Here is an 8,824-nt window from a genome sequence, read left to right on the forward strand (position 1 = left end):
AGATTAAGACCCTGCGTAAACCTTTTTTTACTGTCTCTTGTTGATACACATCCCCTGGTTCTCTGTAGTATAACCAAGGAGGAGGCTGGCGTCTTGGCATGTGGCCACGTCAGAATTTTTGTGCGTACCTGGACACTAGGGGCTTATACCTAAGAGCGTTGCCTCGCCCGCTCTCATAAAGACCGAATACCTTAGGGAGTGTTCGGCGTCGCGAGTTTGGCCTTATATGCATCAGCTCCGAATCATGTCTTTGGTCAAATGTTGGGTTGCCCGGCTCTTGTGTTCGGCTGCCTTACGTTCCGCTCTATCGGCTAAGGCGGCACCAGGAGAACTACTGCATTGTGCCCCGGTTCGGCCAGGCGAGCACCTCAGTAGAGAAAGCCAAAAACTGACTGTCATGATATAGCGTGAGACTGGTCAACCACTCGATGACTCTCCGGAATCTATAGGATTCCTCCGCATTAACGAAGGGCCGTTTCTCGGCCAGGCACACATGCGCCCCGAACTCGGGCGAGCGCAGTCACCACCAGGGGCTACCTAAATAGTCCCACTGTCAAGCTCCTATGGCTAAGTGAAAGTGATAAAGCATTATAGTCCGATTGCCTAGTTCGCTGCGCTATCACCTCCTTTGTAGGACCAAGACGTTGGATCAAGTGTGAAAATGTGCCTTTTGCAAACACCCCCGCATTATCTGCGTGGGGGCTGAAGCCGACGACTGCCATCTTTTGGATTTTTTATATTTTAAACGGCCGCGTAGGAGGTGTTACAATACTTGCAGGCACAAGTATAAAAAGTTCCTATAATTTATCAAACTAATGTCTTACAATTGCACATGCTATTCGAACATAGCATCCTTCGAAGCACTGCGACTCTATTACACGAGCGCCTTGCAGAACTTCCTGAAAATAGTGCTCGGCAGGTACTCGGCTTCTGTCCAAATCTTGGGATGCAACAGTTGTGGTCTCCATTTCCGCCCAGTATGTCTTGACACGGGCAAGAGCCATCCGCGCACCCTCTATGCATGCTGACCTCTTAATTGCATTAATATGCGGCACCGCACCAAGGAACTGCTGCACCAATCTGAAATAACTCTTCGGCTCTGATTTCCCCGGCCACAGGTGACTCATGACGCACCTATGGCGAGTCCGGACAACCTATTCAGTTCGGCCCATTGAGCCAGACGATCGTCCACTAATAATGGACGCGCTGGATTGTGGAACTGCGACCAGAAAAGTTTTCCACTTCGCGATCTTCCTGATCTCGAAAGTGTTCGGTCGCATCAGCAGCACTCGCTGCCAAATCCAGATAGGTGTCCGCCACACTCCACATCCGGTCCAACGGAGCAAGCTTCGGATCACAAAACTTCCTCCGCAGCATAAAGGGCTTTCGAGCCGCAATCTCTTCGGCCTGATGCAGCTCCTCCTTCGCAGATCTCATCGCAGAGCGAGCATCCTTGGCATCAGCAACGGCCTTCTCTAAGTCCGTCTGTCTCGCCCAGTCTTCTTTCTCAAGAAGCTTGCAACGGTCAGCAGCAGTTTTTAGCTTCACGGCCGTCTCGGCCATCTCTTTTTTGCTCCGGCAGTGAGCAGCCTGTTCGGCTCTCAGCTCTACAAGGGCCTTCTCGGCAGCCGCATCACTTTTTCTGGCTTGTTCCTTAGCTCGGGCAAGTTCCGCCCGAAGACTTACCACGGCGGCCGCACCATCTGCGTCAAAAAACACACATTGTAAGATACTGGCATAAAGCTCCTCTTACCAGGTGCCGTCTGGGGAATTACATACCTTGAGCTTCATCAAGCCGCTTGTGGACGAGCGCAATGTCGGCATCTGCCACGTCAAGTTGCCACTTTAGCTCGGCAAAATCATCAGTTCGGCTAGATTCCGGACACTTCGCCACCTACATTCAAAGGCGACATTTTGGACCTGGGATTATGATCCTCTGCGCGCCGTCACTTCTGACAACGCACAGAGTCTCAGGGGCTACTATCTACACAGGGTGCATCTTATTTATGCGCAACTGACAAAAGTGTACATTTTCTAACGTACCTCAAAACCCGTCAGTAAACTTCTGACGGCCTCGTACAATTCGCTTTCCGCGGACGAAATCCTTTCAATCACCGTGCCCATCAATGCATGGTGCTCCTCTGAAATAGAAGCTCGTCCCAGCAGATTCTTCAGCTCCTCTGGCCGAGCACCAGACGGTGCCAGACTTGTCCTATGGCCTCTTTCGAAGGCCGGACACGGAGAACCTTGGGGGGTCACATAGCTATCTTCCGCCCCTGCCGGATTCGGAGAAACCCTCCGCAACGACACCTCAGGGTCGCCCGCCTCGCCAGGTGGTGTGGCAGGGGGAGTCGTTCCGCTCTCCATTATCTCTGGAAGAAGGTCCCCCGAAGACGAGCTCTGCTGAGAAGGGTCGAGGTCCGAGCTACAAGGTAAAATTTTGGTTAATCTTCTCAGACATATAGCAAGGATTTCCCCCATCTCTCGAAAAGAAAAACTTTCTCCACTTACGACTCACTGGAGGGCTGGCCCCCTTGAGGGCATAATTCGGCCGAGGTACCCCCCGGCGTAGGACCCTCTGACGAGGATTTTTTCCCCGCTTTGAGGCCATGGTCTCCGGGTCTTCAGATGCGGTCCTTTTCTTCCCCGGAGGAGAGGAATTTTCGGTTCCTTCCCTCCGAACAGCCCCCTTGGAGGAGGCCGTAGTTCCCTTGTCCCTTCCCTCACTTTCCTTCAAAGGTACAATCTTCAACATCCTGACTAGGACGGAATCCGGCCTGGTCTCAGGGAGGGGAGCCGGACACCTTATCAGCTTTGCTTTCGCTATCCACTCCTGTTTAAAGGAACAACTCTTTTAGGGGCAAGTTTATGACAAATATATGGATAATGATTCCGGACACAAGGCTACTTACTTGAGTATCCAGGCGATTGCAGTTCAGACATGCGTCCTCGGTCAAATCCGGACACATTGCTTGTGATCCGAAGAACAGTTTATACATCTTCACGGGCGTTGCGCCCATAAAGTGCTGGAGAGCTCGCGGTCCCTCCGGATTAAACTCCCATAAACGAAGGGGGCGGCATTTGCCGAGCAGTGTTCGGTGGATCAGCATGACTTGCGTCACTTTGACCAGGCTGAGACCTCTTTCTAAGAGATCCCTGATGCGGCCCTGCAACAAAGGCACGTCCAGGGGTGGTCCCCAATCTAGGCCTTTGTTGACCCATGACCCTAGCTGCTCTGGGGGACCCGAGCGAAAAGCAGGCGGCGCCACCCGCTTGGTGCCCCTAGGGACGGTGATATAGAACCACTCTCGTTGCCATAAGCCGAGCTCCTCTTGAAAAGGGCCCTCGGGCCATGGAGCACCAGCATTCTTGCTTACAACAGCGCCTCCGCACTCTGCATGCCGTCCCTCAATCATCTTTGGCTCCACCTTAAAGGTCTTGAGCCATAATCCGAAGTCAGGAGTAACACGGAGGAATGCTTCACACACGACGATGAATGAGGAAACATGGAGGATGGACTCCGGAGCTAAGTCATGGAATTCCAGCCCATAATAGAACATCAGCCCCCTCACGAAGGGATCCATTGGGAAGCCTAACCCTCGAAGGAAGTGAGACACGAACACCACGCTCTCACCAGGCTGGGGACTGGGAACGGCCTGCCCTTGAGCAGGCAACCTGTGCAAAATTTTGCCGGTCAAGAACTTGGCCTCTCTCAACTTTAGCACGTCCTCTTCGGTGACGGAGGAGGGTATCCATCGGCCTCGAAGGTCGGAACCGGACATTTTCGAAGGTCCGAAGCGCCTGGAATCTGGAGCCTAGGGTGTTGGAACTCGAAGCGACGGGAGAACTCGTTTGAGATTGACAAGGAGTAGGGCCTTGGTCTCTTTATAAGAGGTTGAATACCAAGGGCCCTCCCCGTAACCGTTTTGGACTCGCCTTTAATTAAGAAAACATGCTAACGGGCACGATTGGGTTACCCACATCCGTATTGATGAGAATCCCGTAAATAAAGGGGACACGATCTCTGCTTTGACAAGACGTGCTAAGGAAACCACCTCGCAAAACGCGCTGAGGTGGGAAAGTAAAAATGATTCGAATAAAGGCTTGGCCATAGTGTGATGTCACGCTACGGAATACGTCCGCAGATTATATTTGTGTTAATATTATTCTCTCTATAGCAATATGTGGAAACTTATTTTGCAGAGCCAGACACTACCCATGGTGTTTACAAACTTTTATGAAGAACTTGGAGGAGGAACCCGCCTTGCAATGCCGAAGACAATCTGCGCGCCGGACTCGTCGTCATTGAAGCCTGGTTCAAGGGCTACTGAGGGAGTCCTGGATTAGGGGGTGTCTGGGTAGCCGGACTATACCTTCAGCCGGACTCCTGGACTATGAAGATACAAGATTGAAGACTTCGTCCCGTGTCCAGATGGGACTTTCCTTGGCGTGGAAGGCAAGCTTGGCGATGCGGATATTTAGATCTCCTACCATTGTAACCGACTTTGTGTAACCCTAACCCTCTCCGGTGTCTATATAAACCGGAGGGTTTTAGTCCGTAGGACAACTCCAACATACAACAATCATACCATAGGCTAGCTTCTAGGGTTTAGCCTCCTTGATCTCGTGGTAGATCTACTCTTGTACTACCCATATCATCAATATTAATCAAGAAGGACGTAGGGTTTTACCTCCATCAAGAGGGCCCGAACTTGGGTAAAACATTGTGTCCCTTGTCTCCTGTTACCATCCGCCTAGACGCACAGTTCGGGACCCCCTACCCGAGATCTGCCGGTTTTGACACCGACAAGGACCAAGAAAGAATGGTGATGGTGAGAAGTATCTTTATAGCAAGAATCCTTAAGAGGTGGAGAAATCCTCACAACATTCTTGACATCAAAAATGGTAATACTCCGCGGTAGAACATAACATAAGTTGGATAGCAAGGAACTCAAGGTACAACAGAAAACAGGAACAAGTTTTGTGTTAGAGGGAATGCAATAATGTTGTCGATGATAACCCAAATCATCGAGGGCAAGGATGCCATTTCTCATCAAGAATTCGATAGATATCTTGGAAGACCTCATAAGGTTGATGATGATCACGACACATTTGTCGAGACATTTCAAGATGTAATCAATCAGCGACGACATCAATTCAAAGGAATGAAGAAGCGGAAGGTTATTGGTACCATGGGTAGGACACAAACTTGAAATCAAGCTTGTTGTTCAAGGTGGACTGATATGACGAGGAAGATCGACGTAAGCTTAGCTCATCATCGAAAGTTGTGCTCTGGGATTAAGGACCAGGTAGCACAGTTAAAATTTAGCATGATAATGATATAGCCGATCAGGCTTGGAATGGCTTGAAGGATTTTTAAACTCATAAGCAACAAAGATTACTTAGAGTTATCGAATCGGAGTGCTGACTCGATTCACTATTTGGTGTTCTCGGTTGACGACAACTCAGAACCCAAGAAAATTGGAAGCGGTGAGAAATATCAGTTATGAAGAACCCATAAAAGGTTATGTAGTTCCATGATATTCTCGAGATTCCAAAGTGTAATACTTGGTGGTAGATCAAAGTAAAGGTTGGGCTGGGGTATTGATCCGCAGAAGACAAATGTTTAAACTTGCTCGAGAAATGGGATCAAAGAAGAACAATATGGTCGAAACCATAACTACAAGGGGTCCAATTTAATGACACCAAAAGAATTACTCGAATGATTAAATATTTGGCAAGAAGCTTCCATGATAAGTTCCACATCGGGTCCATGGGCATGAACACAGAGTTCAAGGTCGACTCCCACTTCTCCAATGCATACCCTTTCATTCACTTCTCATTTACGTCGAAGTCGTATTGTTGAGATTTTATCTGGCATAACACCAGTAGAGTATGACCCGTAGAAGTTTCCGGGTTCTCACGGATTATGGAAGGCATAGATTCAACCCGCCAGGGTATCGTGAAAACATATACCACAAGCTTCAATAGTAAGTACCACCAGCTCGAAAACAGAGCATGGTCGAGAAAACAGAGGATACAATTTACCCAAGGCTTTATATATCCACGGAAAGGCTCACAAGGTTATTTGAATATGAAGGACACTATCGGATAAAATCCAACCAAGGATCCGGTGGTCCTCAAGGGATCTGATGTGAGCATCCATACTCAACCAGAGGAAGAAATAATGCAAAGAGGTCAGACTATAGAAACAACTGACTAATTCAAAGCTCAAATGCAAAAGAATTATGATTTCCGATCAAGGGAATAGAAGCAAATGCTCTGATTAAGGATGGATAAGTTGCGTAGGCTTAGGGGTACAATCGATGGCAATCCGATTGGTCGAGAACCAGCTCATGTTTAAAATGATGTCTGAGCCGGAAAGATAAATTCTAGGATTTGATCGAGGAGTGCGAGCATTCACAACATATCGAATCAAGTGACTCGAAATGATAGTGACAAAGGATGCCAATAAGATTACTAGACTTATGGGATTAACCATAATGTAAGCAAGCAAGTATTTCAAGAGCAATAGGCTGCTGAGGATTTTCGGAAGATCGAATGGTATTTCGAGGATTGGTGACATACATGAATCAACTGGGGATGAGCGGATACTCGGTAAGTGCGAGAATTATCCGTAGGGGTATTCAGGTGACAAAGAGCAAGAAGGCAGTAAGCTCAAAGAATTCTCGGAACAACAGAGAGAATTTCGGGGTATCTTGTAATAACAAGATCAACTGGGAAACATTGTATGAATGGCGAGTATACGTGGTTATCCATAGGGGTTTATCGATGGAAGGGAATTGCAAAAGCGACGCCTTAAAGTCTCAAGAGAACATTGGAGAGTATCTTCGGATTCTTCTGGTGCAGCAGACGGTCATCTGGAGTGAGGGGCTCTCCGGGAGACAGTCTTTCGAGAACCTAAAGCTAGTCTTTTTAGCAAAATCATTTAACCTGAATAGGGGAGATATTAGAGTCCCAGAGTAAAGACAAGGAGTAAAAGATCCTAATACCACCCAATGGCGACGTGGGCCCGTAAGCCACAACCATGTTAGTAAAAAAAATTCAATGACTAGACTCGACTTCGGCCAAGGAGTGTGGAAGGGGTATTCCTATAGGCAGCCGGCTCTGATACCAACTTGTGACGCCCCCGATTCAATCGTACACTAATCATGCACGCAAATGTGTACGATCAAGATCAGGGACTCACGGGAAGATATCACAACACAACTCTACAAATAAAATAAGTCATACAAGCATCATCATCCAAGCCAGGGGCCTCGAGGGCTTGAATACAAGTGCTCGATCATAGACGAGTCAGCGGAAGCAACCATATTTGAGTACATACATAAGTTAAACAGGTTGCCATAAGATGGCTAGCACAAACAGGGATACAGATCGAACGAGGCGCAGGCCTCCTGCCTGGGATCCTCCTAACTACTCCTGGTCGTCGTCAGCGGGCTGCACGCAGTAGTAGGCACCTCCAGTGTAGTAGGAGTCATCGTCGAAGGTGGCGTCTGGATCCTGGGCTCCATCGTTTGGTCGCAGCAATCGGGTAAAGGAAAGGGGAAAAGGGGGAACAAAGCAACCGTGAGTACTCATCCAAAGTACTCGCAAGCAAGGAGCTACACTACATATGCATGGGTATATGTGTAAAGGGCCATATCAGTGGACTGAACTACAGAATGCCAGAATAAGAGGGGGATAGCTAATCCTGTCGAAGACTACGCTTCAGGCAGCCTCCGTCTTGCAACATGTAGAAGAGAGTAGACTGAAGTCCTCCAAGTAGCATCGCATAGCATAATCCTACCCGGCAATCCCCTCCTTGTTGCCTTGTTAGAGAGCGATCACCGGGTTATATCTGGCACTTGGAAGGGTGTGTTTTATTAAGTATCCGGTTCTAGTTGTCATAAGGTCAAGGTACAACTCCAAGTCATCCTGTTACCGAAGATCACGGCTATTCGAATAGATTAAATTCCCTGCAGGAGTGCACCACATAACCCAACACGCTTGATCCCATTTGGCCGGACACACTTTCCGGGGTCATGCCCGGCCTCGGAAGATCAATACGTCGCAGCCCTACCTAGGCACAACAGAGAGGTCTGCACGCCGGTCTAAACCTAAGCGCACATGGGTCTGGGCCCATCGCCCTGAGCACACCTGCATGTTGTGTGGGAGGCCGGAAGCAGACCTAGCAACCTCCAGTACAACGGAAGTCATGTTACGCGGCCCAATCTGACGCGCGCCGCTCAGTCGCTAACGTCACGAAGTGCTTCGGCTGATACCACGACGCCGAGTGCCCATATCTTTCCCGCGTAGTTGGTTAGTGTGTATAGGCCAGTAGCCAGACTCAGATCAAATACCAAGATCTCGTTAAGCGTGTTAAGTATCCGTGAACGCCGACAGGGCCTGACTCATCTCTCACCTAGGTAGTCTCAACCTGCCCTGCCGCTCCGCCACCAAGTAACAGTCGGGGGCCGTCGGGAACCCAGGCCCACCACTACCTGGGTGGAACCACCTGCCCCTTCAGCCCCCATCTCCGAACAGTATCACATGTAATGTAACAGTGTAAAGTATATAGTATATGCCCGTGATCACCTCCCGAAGTGATCACGGCCCAGTATTATAGAATGGCAGACGGACAAGAGTGTAGGGCCACTGATGGAACACTAGCATCCTAGACTAAGCAGTAGGATAGCAGGAAAAGGTAACAACAGTAGTAGCAAGGACAGGCTATGCAGCAGAATAGGATTAGCCGAAAGCAGTAACATGCTACACTACTCTAATGCAAGCAGTAGAGAAGAATTGGCGATATCTGGTGATC

This window comes from Triticum dicoccoides, chromosome 5B, assembly GCF_002162155.2.
Source record: "Triticum dicoccoides isolate Atlit2015 ecotype Zavitan chromosome 5B, WEW_v2.0, whole genome shotgun sequence".
In the NCBI taxonomy this organism is placed as follows: domain Eukaryota; kingdom Viridiplantae; phylum Streptophyta; class Magnoliopsida; order Poales; family Poaceae; genus Triticum; species Triticum dicoccoides.